The following is a 19,911-nucleotide window of genomic DNA, read 5'->3' as shown; positions in this document are numbered from 1 at the left end:
AAAATAATTAAGTAATTAATTTTAAAATTTTGTTTCCCTTGTTATTTAGGATGAGGTCATTTCGGATCGATGTCCTAGTCCGTCCTTCGACAAAATTTTAAAATTTGTCTTTTTGTAGCGATTGTTTTAAAAGCTAAGATTTTTAGTTTTTTTTTTAATGTTTTTGGCATACTTTAATTCAATAAGATTAAAAATAATGATAATAAAAGTTCTCGTCCCTCCCTCGGGTAAAGCAATTTCAGTTTAATGACCTAATCTTCAACTTACGACGAATTTTAAAAATCATATTTTTAACTTAATGAGATAAAGTAAATTTTTGTTTTTAAATTCACACCAACTTAAATTAAAAATACATAAAATTCAAAATTAATATTAAAAATTCACACTAAACTTAAAATTTGAAATGCATAAAATTAAAAATTCATATTTTAAAAATTAAAAATTCACACCAAACTTAATTTAAAAATTCATATTATAAAATCACACCAAACTTATATTATATTTTTCAAATATTTATAATTTTAAATATATTGTTTTTACAAAGTTTACAATATTAATTTAAGATTTATATATTAATTTTAAAAACATGGTAAAAATAAAATTAAAAATCTTTTTGGCTTTTTATCCCACTTTAATCAATTAAATATTATCAAAAATATGCGCCCCTCTTTTTGGTATAAGTAATTTCGGTTCCATGACCTAATTTAACTCATGACGAATTTTTTTGAAATATTTTGGGTTGATTGATTAAAGATAATTATACCTTAAGAATAAACGTTAAATTTCGCAGTGATGTAATAAATTTTATGAATGATATCAATAATTTCGGTCGCCAAACTTAATTTTATTCAATACCAATTTAATACTTTATAGCGAACAAATTAGCGTTTATTATAAAAAGGTTAAAAATAAAAAATAAAAACTGTACAGACTTACCTGTGAGATAGTATTCTTAGTTATATGATCTATCCCATTCATAAGATAGTCGGTTTAATTGGTTTTCCATGGCTACATAGGCGTAACCTCGAGCATTCAGTGTTTTTTCTTCTAAACATATAAACGGTCCGTCTCTGCATAAAGTAACAAATTCGGTATTTGAATAGGTTTGATTATTTAAACATTTACCTCCATGTGACCATTTTCCGCATTTGTGACATCTTTCTAGGTGTCGTGCTCTTCTTTTCACTGCGGATTTTGATTTTCCTTTACCAAATTGTAACTTATTATCTTCGCATCTGGATTCTTTTCTTACTCCGTCCAATCTTTCTCTGATACTATTTCACTCGGTAGTGTGTCATTATTATGTTTAGTGATCAAAGCATGTAGCATTAGACCATGGTTTAGTTCACAAGCAGTCTTCATTTCCTAAAAAAAATAAAAATTCAGAATGGGGGGAGAAGACTAGTTCTTTAGGGTCTGCTAGGGAAAGACCATTCGGGTTCCATTTTCGAGAACTACACGAAAACAGACAATCTAACTCTAACAGAAATACATAAAATCCTTTAAAGATTTGATTCTCCCCACACTTAGTTAGCTGTGGTATCGAAATTGTGATTAACTTCGTTGTCAACTTCCATTGGACTATCTATGTAGTGTTTAACTCTGTGACCATTAACTTTAAATTCAATCCCATTTAAATTTATTAATTCTATCATTCTGTATGGGAAAACTCTTTTGACTATGAATGGTCCAGACCATCTTGATTTCAATTTTCCAGGAAATAGCTTGAATCGTGAATTGAAAAGAAGAACTCTGTCTCCTTCTTTAAATTCTTTTAAACTTCTGATTCTTTTATCATGCCATTTCTTCATTCTTTCTTTATAGATTAACGAATTTTCGTATGCTTCATGTCTTAATTCTTCTAATTCGTTTAGTTGACTTAATCGTAAATGTCCAGCTTCATGTAAATCAAGATTACATGTCTTCAAAGCCCAAAATGCTTTGTGTTCAATTTCTACTAGAAGATGACATGCTTTTCCGTAAACGAGTCTAAAAGGTGTGGTTCCAATTGGAGTTTTATAGGCTGATCTAAAAGCCCAGAGTGCATCCTCCAATTTAATGGACCATTCATTCAGATTTGATCCTACGGTTTTCTCTAGAATACGTTTTAAAGCTCGGTTGGTATTTTCAACTTGTCCACTTGTTTGTGGATGATAAGCAGTGGAGATTTTATGAGTTACTCCATATCTTTTGAGAAATTTTTCAAGTTGATTGTTACAGAAATGAGTATCCCGATCACTTATTAAAGCTTTCGGTGTTCCAAACCTTGCAAAAAGACGTTTTAAAAAGTTGACTATAACTCGTGCATCATTAGTTAGGAGAGCTTGTGCTTCCACCCATTTAGATACATAATCAATGGCAACGAGAATGTAGAGATTATTATGAGATTTTGGAAATGGACCTATAAAGTCAATACCCCAAATGTCAAATACTTCACATACTTGAATGACATCTTGTGGCATTTCATCACGTTGACTTAATTTTCCGGCCCTTTGACAAGCATCACAGGATTTGCAAAGAAGGTGTGCGTCTTTGTAAATTGTAGGCCAATAAAATCCAGCTTCATACACTTTTCTTGCTGTTAGTTGAGGCCCATAATGCCCTCCTATTGGTCCTGTGTGACAATGGTTTAAAATTTTACTAGCTTCATCTCCGAATACACATCGGCGTATTATTCCATCGGGACAACTTTTAAATAGATGCGGATCTTCCCAGAAATAGTGTTTTATATCACTGAAGAATTTCTTTCGTTTTTGGTACGATAATCCTTTTTCAAGGAATCCACATACTAAATAGTTTGCATAGTCTGCAAACCATGGAATTTCATTATAATCTATCTTCAATAGATATTCATCAGGAAAGTTGTCTTGTATGGCCGATTCATTTAGAACTTCTAACTCAGGATTTTCAAGACGAGAAAGATGATCAGCGGCAAGATTTTATGCTCCTCTTTTATCTCAGATTTCAATATCGAATTCTTGTAAGAGTAAGATCTAACGGATTAATCTTGGTTTAGCATCTTGTTTCGAAAATAGGTATCTAAGAGCAGAATGGTCGGTATAGACCACCGTTTTAGCTAGAACGAGATATGATCGAAATTTGTCAAAAGCAAAGACAATAGCAAGGAGTTCTTTTTCAGTAGTTTTATAATTTGTTTGTGCTCCTTGTAACGTCTTACTAGCATAATATATAGGTTGAAATCTTTTTTCAATCCTTTGTCCTAAAACGGCTCCCATTGCAAAATCACTTGCATCGCACATTAGTTCAAATGGTAGATTCCAATTTGGTGTTATCATGATTGGCGCATTAGTGAGTTTCTCTTTAAGAATATTAAAAGATTTGATACATTCATCTGAAAAGATGAATGGAGCATCCTTTTCTAGGAGTTTATTCATAGGAGTGGCAATTTTAGAAAAAACTTTTATGAAACGTCGGTAAAAACCGGCATGTCCTAGAAAACTCCTAACTCCTCTAACATTGGTGGGATGTGGAAGTTTAGCAATTACATCTACTTTAGCTCTATCCACTTCAATTCCTTCTTTTGAAATTTTATGACCAAGAACGATGCCTTCTTTAACCATAAAATGGCATTTCTCCCAGTTAAGAACTAGATTTGATTGTTCGCATCTAATCAGCATTCGTTCAAGATTAGCTAGACATGATTCAAATGTATCACCGAAGACTGAAAAGTCATCATGAAAACTTCCATGCATTCTTCTATCATGTCGTGAAAAATCGCCATCATACACCTTTGAAAGGTTGCAGGGGCGTTGCAAAGTCCAAATGGCATGCGTTTGTAAGCAAAAGTACCATAAGGGCACGTGAATGTGGTTTTCTCTTGATCTTCGGGTGTTATTGGAATTTGAAAATATCCGGAAAATCCATCTAGAAAACAATAGTAACTATTTCCGGCTAATCTTTCCAACATTTGATCAATGAAAGGTAAGGGAAAGTGATCTTTTCTGGTGGCGTCATTTAATTTTCTATAATCAATACATACACGCCATCCTGTTACAGTCCTAGTAGGAATAAGCTCATTTTTCTCATTTGTAATGACAGTCATGCCGCCCTTCTTAGGCACGCATTGAACTGGGCTTACCCATGGACTATCAGAGATTGGATAAATTAGACCTGCGTCTAGCAGTTTAATAATCTCTTTCTTAACTACATCTTGCATATTCAGATTTAGTCTTCGTTGGCGTTGCACATACGTTTTATGACCTTCTTCCATAAGGATTTTATGTGTGCAATACGAAGGACTTATTCCTTTAATATCATGAATCTTCCATGCAATGGCTGGTTTATGAGCTTTCAACACAGAAATGAGTTGTCATTTCTCATTTTCAGTAAGAGAAGATGATATTATTACAGGTAATTCAGATTCACCATGTAAATAAGCGTATTCCAAATGGTTTGGAAGTGGCTTTAACTCTAATTTCGGAGGTTCTTCTATTGATGATTTATATCGATATCTGTCTTCTTTTTTTAGAATTTGAATTTCTTCTGTTGTTGGTTCATATCCATTAGCCATAAGTGTAGCTAACATTTCAGCTTCATCAATTTGTTCAGTTCCTTCTTCTAAAGAACATTCTCCTGTTCCTTGTAATTCTGGAAATTCTTCTAATAATTCTGCATGTGCATCTATAGTTTGAATATAATAGCATGTATCATCTGCAGATTGTGGTTGTTGCATTGCTCTATCAACTGAAAAGGTAACACTCTCGTCCTCTATACTTAGGGTCAATTTCTTACCGAACACGTCTATCATTGCTTTAGCCGTGTTTAAGAATGGTCTTCCTAATATGAGAGGAACTTGAGAATCTTCTTCCATGTCCAGAACAACAAAATCTACTGGAAATACTAAAGTACCAACTTTAACTAGCATGTTCTCCATTATCCCTCTAGGATATTTTATTGATCGATCGGCTAGTTGTATGCTTATTCTTGTTGGTTTCAATTCTCCAAGGTCTAGTTTAGCGTATAGTGAATACGGCATTAAATTTATACTAGCACCTAAGTCTGCCAATGCTTCTATTGAACTAAGACTACCCAGAAAACATGGAATTGTGAAACTTCCTGGATCAGATAGTTTTTCTGGTATCTTATTCAACAGCACTGCTAAAAAATTAGCATTCATAGTAACAGCCGAGAGTTCTTCCATTTTCTTTCTATTCGAGATTAGATCTTTCAGAAATTTAGCATATCTAGGCATTCCTGAAATCACATTAATGAAAGGAAGATATACATTTATCTATTTAAACATATACAAGAATTTGGATTGCTCGGCTTCAAGTTTCTCTTTCTTCATTTTACTCGGGTAAGGAAGTGGTGGTTGGTATGGTTTAACATAAGGTTTAGCCTTAACTGTGTTATCTTCATTAACCTTTTCAACTACCGGTTCTTTTTCCTTATCTTGATCAGGCTGTGGTTCTTGTGGAGTAGGAATAGCTTCATCAGAAGTTACAGGTATTTCAGGTGGTTTAAGTGTTGTACCACTTCTTGTGGTAATGGTTTTAGCTGTTTCATTCTGGGGGTTAGCATTTGTATCACTAGGTAAACTTCCCGGTTTTCTTTCACCTATTAACCTTGCTAGGTTACTTACTTCTTGTTCCAGATTTTGAATAGAAGCTTGTTGATTTCTAAATGCTTGAGCATTTTGTTCATTGGTTTGTTTTTGAGATGTGAAAAACTACGTTTGAGTTTCAACTAGCTTCGTCATCATATCTTCTAAATTCGGCTTTTTATCATCAGTTTGTTGTGGTGGTTTGTTTTGAAAATTAGGTCTTTGCTGATTGTAAGTATTGCTGGATACTTGTTGATTACTAGGACCTTGTTGGTTGTTGTATGGAATATTTCGGTTATAGTTCTGGTTTTGATTGTAAATCGGTCTTGGCGGTTGATAATTATTCTGATAATTATTTCCAGGCCTTTGGTTTATGTATGAAATATTCTCTCTTTGTTCCATTGTTAATTCAATACCGAGACAATCTTTTGTCAAATGTGGTCCTCCACACTTCTCACAACTAATTCGTATTGAGTGAATATCCTTAGTCATCTTTTCCATTCGTCTCTCGGCAGCATCTATCTTTGCGGAAATGGAATCTAAGTCATGGCTAGAATCGGCTCTAGCTGCTTTAGATGATCTAACGATATCTTTTTCTTGGTGCCACTCATGTGAGTGGAAAGCAGTGTTATCAATAATTTTGTAAGCATCAGTTTCTATTTTCATCATAATAGAACCACCAGCTGCTATATCGATGTCTTTCCTTGTAGTGATGTCGCATCCTTGGTAGAATATTTGTACTATTTGACAGGTATCTAAACCATGTTGCGGACATCCTCTTAATAACTTTCCAAATCTTGTCCACGCCTCATATAGAGTTTCATTTGGCTTCTGTGTGAACGTAACAATTTCTCCTTGAAGTCTTACGGCTTTAGATGCAGGAAATAATTGTTTAAGAAATTTTTCAACTAAAACATCCCATGTATCAATCGCCCCTTCAGGTAACGATTCCAACCAATCTTTGGCTTCTCCCTTTAAAGTCCAGGGAAATAACATGAGATATATCTGTTCATCCTCAACTTCTCTTATTTTAAATAGAGTGCAGATCCTATTAAAGATACGAAGATGTTCATTTGGATATTCCTTCGGTGCACCACTAAATTGGCATTGATTAGTCACCATGTGTAGAATTTGTCCTTTGATTTCATAATCTGGCGCATTAATGTCAGGATGAGTAATTGCGTGAGCTTGGCCAGTGCGTTTAGCTCTCATTCGGTCTTCCATACTTAAAGGTTCCAGATTCTCCATAATTGAATTTGTTGAATCGGAATCACTAGAGGATTCTGATTTAATGGTTCGTTCCTCAACAATCTCTGTTTGAATGATTGGTGGTTCCGGAGGAAAGTTTAGTGGTTCAGGATCTATGAATCGTCCCTGAATATTCTCCGGATTCTCAATTATGAGGCCGGGTTCAAAAAATGGATTATCGGAAATTTGAACAGGAGTACTTGGTCGACTGGATGACGATTCTAAAGAAAAATCAACGGCGGTAATATTTGCTATATGTCTTGATCTAGTTACAGGTGGTGAACGTACAAAAGGTGGTGAACGTCTTGCTCGGTGCATTCACTGAATATCCTATTAGTTTTTAAAAAGAAAGAAAAATTATATAAGTTATTCAATTAATAGACTTTTATGATTTTGCCCACGTTTCGAATAGCCAAAAGATGCAGCAGAGGGGCAGGATTCATTTGGTCTCAATATAATTGAGGACTGTTTGGCTCCAATAACCCGGTCCAAGTACAAATCCAACTATTACTACGAACCCGAAAATTTTGATGTCTATCAATTTAACCACTTAAAATAAATTTTCATAATTTTAAGAAATTTAGATAAGAAGTAGAATAAAAATCTATGTCCTAAAACTAGAATGACGAGAAATAAGAAAGAAAAAGAGTGCGTCGGAAAAAGGTCGAAAAATAAAAATAAGAAAGAAAAAGAGTGACTTATAGAACTTAAAAACACTCGACCAACCCAACCTTATTACTATCACTAACTTAAAAGTATAATCGTAAATTGAGATTACTAATTGGAATGATAATTGATACATAGGTAAAAGGCGTCTAAAAATATTAATGCTTACAAGTAAAACTATATCCCAAATGGAAATATCTTAAAAAGAGGTACTAAAACTTAAAAATGCGTCGCAAAATTCTAAAGCACCTAAATCTTATTCTAAAGAAAAAGCACTTAAGGAATTTTACGGCAAAGCCTAAAAATCTAGAAGTAAAAAATAACTATGGCAAAAACTATATCTTAAAACTAAATACGAGCGAAAAATACAAATATTACGCTAAAATAATTAAAAAGGGACAAAATATAAAAATATACAAAAAGTTGTAAAAAGTACAATTTTTATAAAAATATTATTTTTATATTATTTATTTTATTAAACTATTAATTTTATATTTTAATTAAACTAATTTAACTAAAATACAATTTAATTTAAAAAATTAAAACTAATTATAATAATAAATAAGTAATTAGGGTTTATAATAATAAATAAATAATAATTACCCCGTATTTAATGCTGATTAGGGTTTCTGTCACATGTGTCAGGGAGGCTCCGCGAGTTGCGGTATTCGAAGCTGCAAACTCCGCGAGTCGCGGGGTTCCAAAATTCAACTCAGGTACATGATTTAATTCGACGTTTTTTTTTATTTTTTAATAAAAACAAAATATTTAAATAAAACTTATATTTTTATAAAATAAAAATAAAGAAACTTTACAAAACTTAAATATTTAACAAATTCTTAAAAATATTTATATTTTGTTTTCTTTTTATGTTTTCGAATAATTAAAAACGTATTTTTACAAAAGTGAATTTTAATAAAAGTAAACTAAAAATAAAAATCTTTTTTTTTTTTTTTTTTAGCGTTGCGCTTCCGGCTTTTAAGTTTGATTGTCCCCGGCAGCGGCGCCAAAAATAATTGATGTTATGCGAGGTGTATATAAAATAGCTTTATATTTTACAAGGAAATACTATTAAATACGATACAATTTTACACAAGATATTTATTTATTTATAGAATGGATATACTTAAACCTTGCTACAACACTTATAGGCAGTGTACCTAATCGTACAGTAGTGTAGTTTTTAGTAAGTCCGGTTCGTTCCACAGGGAAAATCTTTAAACAAAGCTTAACGCTATATTATTTTACTTTTATAAAAATACAAATATATATATAAGTAATATTATTATTATAAAGGGGGGTTTTTTACCGTTTAATGACCGGTTTGTCGATTTTAAAACTTTAGTCGCAGTTAAAACAAAATGTAAAATATTAAATAAATAAAAGACTTAATTTAAAGCGTAAATTAAATAACGATAATGAAATTGCGATAAATAAAAGTGCGATAAAATAAACTTGCGATAATTAAAAAGTACGATAATTAAAAGTGCAATTAAATACAATAACAATAAATAAAAGTGCTATAATTAGAAGTGCAATTAAATATAAAATAAAGGGAATTAAATATGAAATAAAAGAATTATGCTTATTTAAACTTCCGTAATCATGTTGTTTGACGTGTTGATTTTAGTTTTATGCCCATGGGTTAATTGTCCTTTGTCCTGGATTATTTAATATGTCCGTCTAGTTTTTGTCCATAACAGTCCATCAGTCGTAAATATAAAGTGCGAGTGTCCTCGTCAAATTATTCTTATACCCGAAGTCAAATATTCCAACTAATTGGGGACGTAAACTGTTACCCAAGGTTTTAATACTTTGTTATCAATTATGTCAAGTGTCCTTGTACATAATTTCACCCCTGTTTTAATAATTCTAGTAGCTATTAATCCATTCCTGTGTCCGGTTAAATGAACGATTATTCGTACATATAAATATCCCGCCCATCGTGTCCGATTGAGTGTATATGGTTATTTATAGGGACATTCAATTGTAAATCTTTATATTAAAATTAATAAACTATCATTTAGTTAAATAAATATAAAGCCCATTAATAGCCCATAGTCTAATTTCCACAAGTGTCGTTCTTTTGTCCAAACCCCAATTATGGTACAAAGCCCAATTACCCAATTTTAGTAATTAGCCCAACATCATGATTACTTCGTTTTAAATAAGCATAATAATAACTTAGCTACGAGACATTAAATTAAAAAGGTTGAACATAACTTACAATGATTAAAAATAGCGTAGCGTTACACGGACAGAATTTCGACTTACACCCTTACAACATTCGCTAACATACCCTTATTATTAAGCTTAAAATTAAAATTAAAATATAAATATAAATATTACGTATATAGATAGAGAGATTGATATATATTGATATTTTTGCGATCAAACTGCGTTTGCTTTTATAGACGGTTTCAGAATTTGGGGCTCCGCGACTCGCGGCAATTTTTGCCTTCAAACTCCACGAGTCGCGGAGTTTGATTTTCCAGCTCACCAACTTTGGAGTCTTTCTTTGCCGATGAATTTTTAATATATTATAATATTTAAATAATTATAAGAATTATTTAAATATTATATTATATTTATGTGCATAGTTGACTTGTAATTTTTAGTCCGTTGCGTCGAGCGTTGAGAGTTGACTCTGGTCCCGGTTCCGGAATTTCGAACATCCTTGCGTACAATTTAATATCTTGTACTTTGCGTTTTGAATCTTGTACTCTTGTAATTTCGAGAGGTTTCTTATCAATAATTGGAACCTCTTTGATTGTATTTTGTACTTTTGAGCTTTTTGGTCGTTTGCGTCTTCAATTCGTCGAATCTGTCTTTTGTCTTCACCTTTTAATATTTAAACGAATATCACTTGTAAATAGAACAATTGCAACTAAAAGCTTGTCTTTCTTGGGGAATAATGCTTATGAAATATATGTTCGTTTTTAGCATTATCAGGGGTCCACTTTTGGAATGTAGGGAGCAGGTTGAGCTTTTAAGATTGAGGGTTTATGCGGGTGCTAAGGTATTAAAGAGTAGACGCAACCAGGCAATACCCTATGAAGGTAGTCATCCTCAGGTAGAGAGAGGCTCAGATGAGGAGATGGAGGAAGCGGATGATATTAGGGATGTTATTAAGGAGGCTATGACTGATGTCTACTAGTGTGTACATGAGGTAGATATGATAAACGCGGAGAGATTTCATCAGATTGAGCAGTGGCAAGCCCGGAATGATTACGAGCATTCCAGGCAACGACAGCATGATAGATGGGACTATCATCAGCATCAGATTATGAGCCGGCTGTCACCTCAGGATCACTACGTTCCGACCCGACCCGCTTACTATCCTCCATACCAGCCCGAGATGAGACTGCCATTCACTCTCTACGACCCTAACCAGGCATACCAGTACACCTATCACCAACCATGAAACCCGAACGACGACATGAACTGGAACCCTTATCCAGATTGATTTAGTTCCGGATGGTAATTTATATGATTTTTAATTTTTATTATTTTTGTATAATTATATTAGACACATTATATTATGATACTCTTATTGTAATGTTTAATATTTTTATTTGTTGTACTAATGTTTCATATTTGATTTGAAAGTGGGATTTTAAGTCTCATTTCAAATTAACATGCTTGTTTATATTTGTATGTATATATATTGTCAATTGTATAAAACAGGGTAAAACAGCGCATTTTCAAAGTCTGGCATTAAGTTCAGCAAAAGCTAGTACTTTTGATGACAAAACGAAAAACAAATGTGATGTAACAACAAGATGGAATGAACAAATGATGTGCACCATTTATCATTCAGCAAACAAATGCCAATATGTTTGGAAACTTTGGTAAAATTTAATCATTTTTCTACGCTAATCACCCTCAATAATTTAAATTGTTACTGATTTCTTGCAAATGAGGGCATTGCAAGATCTTAAGTGTGGGAAGGGGTTAAATTCTTTCGGATTTTTAAAATTTTAACTTATACACTTGGTTACCATTAAAAATACTAGTAACGCAGTAGTTGTATTAGAATCTAGTGCTCTCTGATAATAAAGAACAGCCCTAGTCATATATACTGACTACCCAATTCTAGTAATATTTTTCAAAATTTTCAATTAAATGAATTCAAAATCATGTTTATACATATTTATGAATGATAAAACTAGGTGTTAATGCCGAAATTATTGTTACCTCAGAAAGGACATAAATTGAGAAACAACCCATAATGTTAGAATTCATTTAAAATGGAATAGAGGACAATAAAAAGGAAAATAAAAGCCAAGTGTGGGAAAAAATTTACCAAGTTATTTAAAACATATATCACATATTTCTGTAACAAATAATTAAAGATACTTTTGCTTTGGACTAATTTAATATGTTTTACCCAATTTCTTGTAATATATTTGAAAGAAAGATGGAACTGCACGATGAATCAATTCCATCATTAAAAGGAAGTAAAGTCTTCTGAAAAAGAAACGCGCTTCTTGATTTAGGTCAGGAAGTTGTCGTCCAGACCCGCTGTTGGTTGACGAAAAATCTAGAAAAGTCATCACTAAAATCAGCAGGAAATCCACGGACCTCAGCATCAAACAGGGTCGCCAAGTGGTCAGACTTATCCTAACCATGAGAGGATCTGTCTCGTAAAATGGGGAGGACGCCGTGCAAATTAGCTGGATAAGACTAATGAATCAGATCCCCAGAAAGGATAATCTCCTTAAAGATTAAAAATCAGCTTTTAAGACTGATATTACTCAATCCTTGAGATTGACCTTAAAGATTGAGAATTACAAACTCATGGAATTTGATGATATCTAAACTCGAGCTTGAACGAGAAAATATTTTGATCAAATTACAAACCGATTTGTTTTCTGAAAACCCATTTTCAATGCGTTCATTACCATTGAACGTAAAATCCTAGGAATTCACCTAGAATTCATTAGGTCACCTGAACCAAATCGGGTGTCAACCGTAAGAACGGTGGTTGCATAGTATGGTCAAAGACAGGACCTTGTGCCAGACCGAAAAATTATAAGGGTGAGCTTTACTATTGCTCCTACCAAGGATAGTAATTGCATCCGACACGTTATAGACCATAATTAAAAGCATGTCAGGGGACATTGCCTTAACAATTGCTTGTTCAATGCTTTCCTTTACAACCGGACAGTAGTTTACCAAAAGGTAATATACGGAGCAAGTATACTGGACGTGTTGCTTTCCCAATACAAGGTTAGCAAGTGAGTGACACAAAACCGCAAGTTTTGAGCTAAAGTTTTCAAATCTGAAACCCACCAAACCCACAAAAACAATTTGCAAACACCGGTGAAGGGTTATTCCGGAAAACTTATCTAGGGTAAAAGCTAGATTGTATTTTCAAAAGATCAAATGTTTTCATAAAGATCCAAATTCCTTAAAGGATCTAAATTTTTATAGTCATGTGGGACTGTAAACCACAACGTTACTACCATTGTTTATACCGCCGTATAGAAATCACTGATGTACAAAGTGTGAAGAATAAAGAAGTGATTCTAGTATTTTTATTTCAAGACTATATTGCTTGAGGACAAGCAACGCTCAAGTGTGGGAATATTTGATAATGCTAAAAACGAACATATATTTCATACCATTATTCCTCAAGAAAGACAAGCTTTTAGTTGCAATTGTTCTATTTACAAGTAATATTCGTTTAAATAATAAAAGGTGAAGACAAAAGACAGATTCGACGATTTGAAGACGCAAACGACCAAAAAGCTCAAAAGTACAAAATACAATCAAAGTGGTTCCAATTATTGATGAGAAATGTCTCAAAATTACAAGAGTACAACAATCGAAACGCAAAATACAAGATATTAAATTGTACGCAAGGACGTTCGAAAATCCGGAACCGGGACCAAAGTCAACTCTCAACGCTCGACGCAACGGACTAAAAATTACTAGTCAACTATGCACATAAATATAATATAATATTTAAATAATTCTTATAATTATTTATATGTTATATTTATTTCTTAAAACGTCGACAAACAAGAAAACAAAGAATTGTGAGCTGTTACCTACCACCATGTGATCGCATGGCCTGTAGGCATATTTGCCATGCGATCGCATGGCCCTGAAATCCAGCCCACATGCCTATAAATTCGCAGTTTTGGTTGATCATATATCCATACTATCTCTCTATCTATCATACGTAACTATATATATATATATATATATATATATATATATATATATATATATATATATATATATATATATATATATATATATATATATATCTATATATATGTATATATATCTATATATATATATATATATATATATATATATATATATTAATTATAATTTTAATTTTAATTCTAAATAATAAGGGTATGTTAGCGAATGTTATAAGGGTGTAAGTCGAAATTCTGTCCGTGTAATGCTACGCTATTTTTAATCACTGTAAGTTATGGTTAATGTTATTTTTAATTTAATGTCTCGTAGCTAAGTTATTATTATGCTTATTCAAGACAAAGTAATCATGATGTTGGGCTAAAATATTTAAAATCGGGTAATTGGACTTTGTACCATAATTGGGGTTTGGATAAAAGAACGACACTTGTGGAAATTAGACTATGGGCTATTAATGGGCTTTATATTTGTTTAACTAAATGATAGTTTGTTAATTTAATGTAAAGATTTACAATTGGACGTACCTATAAATAACCATATACACTCGATCGGATACGATGGGCGGAATATTTATATGTACGAATACTCGTTCATTTAACCGGACACGGGGATGGATTAATAGTTAATGGAATTATTAAAACGAGGGTGAAATTATGTACAAGGACACTTGGCGTAATTGTTAACAAAGTATTAAACCTTGGGTTATACGCAGTCGATATCCTAGTGTAATTATTAAACAAAGTATTAAAAGCTTGTTACAGTTTAAGTCCCCAATTAGTTGGAATATTTAACTTCGGATATAAGGATAATTTGACGAGGACACTCGCACTTTATATTTATGACTGATGGACTGTTATGGACAAAAACCAGAAGGACATATTAAATAATCCAGGACAAAGGACAATTAACCCATGTGAATAAACTAAAAATCAACACGTCAAACATCATGATTACGAAAGTTTAAATAAGCATAATTCATTATTTTCATATTTAATTGCACTTTTAATTATCGCACTTTTATTTATTGTCATTGTATTTAATTGCACTTTTTAATTATCGCAATTTTATCGCACTTTTATTTATCGCAATTTCATTATCGTTATTTACTTTACGCTTTAAATTAACTTATATTTATTTTTAATATTTTACATTAGGTTTTAACTGCGACAAAAGTTTTAAAAATCGACAAACTGGTCATTAAACGGTAAAAACCCCCTTTTTATAATAATAATATTACTTATATATATATTTGTATTTTTATAAGTTAAAACTAATATAGCGTTAAGCTTGTTTAATTTTCCCTGTGGAACGAACCGAACTTACTAAAAACTACACTACTGTAGGATTAGGTACAATGCCTATAAGTGTTGTAGCAAGGTTTAGGTATATCCATTCTATAAATAAATAAATTTCTTGTGTAAAATTGTATCGTATTTAATAGTATTTCCTTGTAAAAATTAATACTATTTTCTAGTACACCTCGCACACATCTGTTTTGATTAAAGTAGTATAATTTAAATTAGGGTTTAGGTTTAATGTATATATATGTGTATGATGTCGTGTATATATATATGTATACAAAAATTTATTTTTTACATGTATATATGTATATGTGTCGATATATATGTATATGTATATATAGTTATTTTGTTTCCTTAATTAACCACTAACAAATCTCCTAATTGTATCAAGGGTTTTAAAGATCAAAGTATCTTCCCCTTTTTTTTTAGTCGACATGTATATGTATATATTTATTATATTTTTTTTACATGTAAAGATCTAGGTGTTTATGTAATTACTTATGTATAATATGTTTTTAATATGCATACGAATTAACAAAGATCAAAGTTTATGAAAATAGTTTAGGGTTTATGTTATACCTTTGAAGATCCAAGAAGATTAACAAAGAAAAGAAGAACTTGATGAAGATGGAAGATCAAAGCCTTGAATATCTTGAAGAACACCTTGAAGATTCTTGAAGTTCACGAAGAATGCGAAGAACACTTGAAGATTACTTGGAAACCCTCAAGGATTTCGATGGGTGGTGGGGGATTTCGGTTTTGGCCAAAATTTAGAGAGAGAGGGGAGAGATTTTGGAGAGAGATGTAATTATGATTTTGTACATGGAATGAGTTAGGCTAGGTCTCTATTTATACGGGTGTTAGGATTATTCTAGAATTAGGGTTTTATAAGGAATTGCTTAGGGAACAAGTTAAACTTGGAGAAGGGGTTAGGAGTGTGATTTGGGCCGAAAATTAGAGGGGTAAAAGTTGTATTTTACCCTTCAAAATCGGCTAGGGTTTTTGTGGGTTAGGGTTTACATTTTTCACTTAAGTCCTTGTACTTTAATTTAGCTTAATAAACCCTTAATTATCCAAGTTTATTTATTTTAATTACACAAGTCTTTATAGTTATTTATTTACTCACAAAAGTTTATTAACTTATTATTTTTATTAACTTGTACAAAGTGAATTATCGTATTTTATAATTCTTAATGCTTAACTTTTATCGATTAAAGTTTAATTATTAAGTTTTATTTTTTATTGGGCATTTAATAAGGAAAAGTATTGAATGGAAAAATGAGAAATATAGAATGGAAAAATGAGAGTCGTTAAAGGTTTTGAGTTTTATACCTCTAGAAAGCAATTAACTTATACCAACGCGTAGAGAACGATAAAAGCAAAAACTTTCGTGAAGAGTGCAAGAGCAAATAATCGAAATTGATGGTGTTTGTGTGGTGTTGATGGTCGGTGAACAAAAGAATGGAGAGGAGAGGCCAGTCTACTGATAATAGGTTTTTAAAGATAATAGATGCTTACTAGTGTTTTTAAGGGAACACATCTGGGCCTAATTAGCAATCCATGGACTAATTAAATTACAAGTAGCCTAAAAAAGAAAAACAAGGGTGTGTGGGCATGGGGTCGGTCGATTGGGTCCATGGGGGTGAGTCCATGGACTCGTCTTGCTAAAACGTGTGATCGTGGGACTCGTTTCTAGTGTCATTTAACCGTACCGAACATTCAGAACGTCAACCGAACATTTAAACGCAACCACGTGATCCAATTTATCTAAAAAATTAATAAATTAAATTTATTTTCTAAGTTAAGAATTATTAAAATAATTATTAATTTTTATTTCGCGTAATTCGTTATCCCGAAAGATACTTTTGTAATTATAAAAATGTAACGTTTTCTACGTATTTCATTATTTGAAATAAAAGTATGTAATTAATTAAATTAAATACACAAGGTTTCATGAAATCACCGTTAAATTAATTAACAGACAGTTAACGAAAGTAACGAAAAAGGTAGGATTGTTATAATCAAACCCTAGATTCCCAATCTGTGTTGTAGAGCTCAAATTATTTATATCATCTTTTTCTTTACGATTTACTGAGTCTTTTGAGGTAAGAATCAAAGTGTTTCATGTTTTAATCTTTGTGAAAATGAAGATTTTATGTTAGGTTTGTTAAAAGTGTAATTTGGGTCAAAATGGTTTGATTTAGGTGCTGTTTGTGTCAAAACCTTGTGGGTTTATGTTTCTAAATCTTTAGTATACTTGATTTAGTTAGTTTTTGGGTCAGAAACGAGCACTAGAGCAAGAATTGGTGAATTTTGTGTGAAACTCATAGCTGTTCATCTTCATTTGCAGATGAACATGGTCGGCCGAGTGTCACTTGACACACGACCGACAATCTCGACCATCGAAAGAGTGTGTAGACCATCGACCAAGTTCGTCAGCAAGTGACTATCGACTGAGTGACTGGACACTCGGCTGTGTGTGTGTTGACAGTTGGTCGACTGTCTCTGAATTCTTTTAAACTCACGTGAATGTGATTTGGTTTAAGCCCACTAACACATGTGATTTACCGATCAAATTTTAAAACGATTTACTTCAACTTTTTTACCGACCTAGTTTTATTTCTTATATTCTTCACAAAGTACGGCGTTTAATCATTGTTTAACACCATTCAAAAATCCAAAGTTCATCTTTCAGTAATTCATATAATCATATATCGAACCAGGCTGAAATGACCCGTCCTAATACATATGGACGAATACATTACATTTGGTTACATCTCGAGGTACTTGACCTCTATATGATATATTTTACAAACATTGCATTCGTTTTTAAAAGACAAAATTTCATTACATCGACAGTTGACGGCATGCATACCATTTCATAATATATCCAACTATAATTGACTTAGTAATAGTCTTGATGAACTCGACGACTCGAATGCAACGTCTTTTGAAATATGTCATGAATGACTCGAAGTAATATCTTTAAAATGAGCTAATGCACAGCGGAAGATTTCTTTTATATCTGAGAATAAACATGCTTAAAAGTGTCAACCTAAAGGTTGGTGAGTTCATTAGTTTATCATAAACAATCTTTTCTATCAGTTTAATAGACCACAAGATTTCATTCAATAATCATACACTCGCAAGTGTTTAAAATTCATTCATATGGATTGAACACCTGGTAACCGACATTAACAAAATGCATCTAGAATATCCCTAAACATATAAACATCGAAGTACTAAAGCTGTTCAAATTCTCTGACTGAGGCGTGTCAAAGCCCATAGATCTATCTTTCGGATTCGCGTCAATTGGTTGCAATTATAATAAACACCAATTCTTAGGCTACCAAGTTCAACAAGGGCGATATCCGGTATAACAATTCAACCATAGAATGTAGTTTCGATTACTTGTGTTTATTTCGTCAAACATTTATAAAAGTGCATGTATTCTCAGTCCCAAAAATATATATTGCAAAAGCATTTAAAAAGGGAGCAAATAAAACTCACAATACTGTATTTTATAGTAAAAATACATATGACGATATTGAACAATGCAGGGTTGGCCTCGAATTCACGAACCTATATTAATTATTAATTATATATATTAAAACACATGTAATAGTATTCAAGTAAATATATATTTTGATATTGGTAATATATTTGTGATATTATATTTAATATTAATAATTACTTAAATATATTTATTTTATATATTTTATTAATTTATCATAATAATAAATTATATACCTTGTTAAATTATTTTCAATAAATACTTAGTATTAATATTTTTAAGTACTCATAATTTTTAATATGATAATATTTTTAATAAATTTGACTTATATTAAAACGTAAATAAACAAAAAGTATTTTATTAGTAAAAGTACTATATATACTTCTATATATCTAATGTTTGTATTTAAATTATGATATCTATCTTTTTAATTTAAGATCATAAAAATATAGTTATATTTTTATACAAAATACATTTAAAACTAAAGTTATAGTTAGTAATATTAATTATAATAATAATAATAATGATTAAATAATACTAATGATAATAATAATAACTATGATAATAACTTTACTACTAATGATAATAATAATAATAATAATAATAATAATAATAATAATAATAATAATAATAATAATAATAATAATAATAATAATAATAATAGTAATAATAATAATAATAATAATAATAATAATAATAATAGTGAGTAATAAGTAAACTACCTCAAAGAAGTAACCCTAAAAAAAATGCCCAATTCCGGGTTTGAACCCGCGACGTCCCGCTAACCCGATAATATCCTTAATCAATCTTCCATTTATAACATCATCTAATCCTCATAATCATAATCATATCATGATCATAATAATAACCATCATAATACACCATGATCATTGTTATCCTTTCGCCTCGTTTATTATCATCATCACATTCCATTATCATCCTAAAACCCTCGGTTTCATCATCAACATTATGATCCTAACCTCATCTTTCATCACCTTTAAATTTACTTCTTCTCGATCACCATTATAATATAACCTTCCTCATTGTTCTATAATCACGACATCATCATCAAACATAATCATAACATCATGATATTCTATGATTCCCAGTCATCATCAACGAAATCATGGATCACCTTTTATTATCTTAACTATATTATTATCCTCACATTAGACTCACCATCATTATTTTAATCCTCACTAACATCTTTTATCACCTCTTAATCATCTTTATCGTCATCCAAGCTACACCTCATTCTTCCACTAGCTTGTTTGATGATTTAAATATTAGAGGTATCATGGCAGCAGCTCAACAATCAATAGCGAAATTGATAGATGGATCTCGGTACAAATAAATATAACAAGTTTCTTAGCCCAATTAGAAAAAGAACATGAATCAAGAATCTGGCCCAACAAGGTAGTCCAATTATTTATGGCCCAATACGC

This window comes from Rutidosis leptorrhynchoides, chromosome 9 (assembly GCF_046630445.1).
Source record: "Rutidosis leptorrhynchoides isolate AG116_Rl617_1_P2 chromosome 9, CSIRO_AGI_Rlap_v1, whole genome shotgun sequence".
Taxonomy (NCBI): Eukaryota; Viridiplantae; Streptophyta; class Magnoliopsida; order Asterales; family Asteraceae; genus Rutidosis; species Rutidosis leptorrhynchoides.
This window is presented reverse-complemented; position numbering follows the sequence as displayed.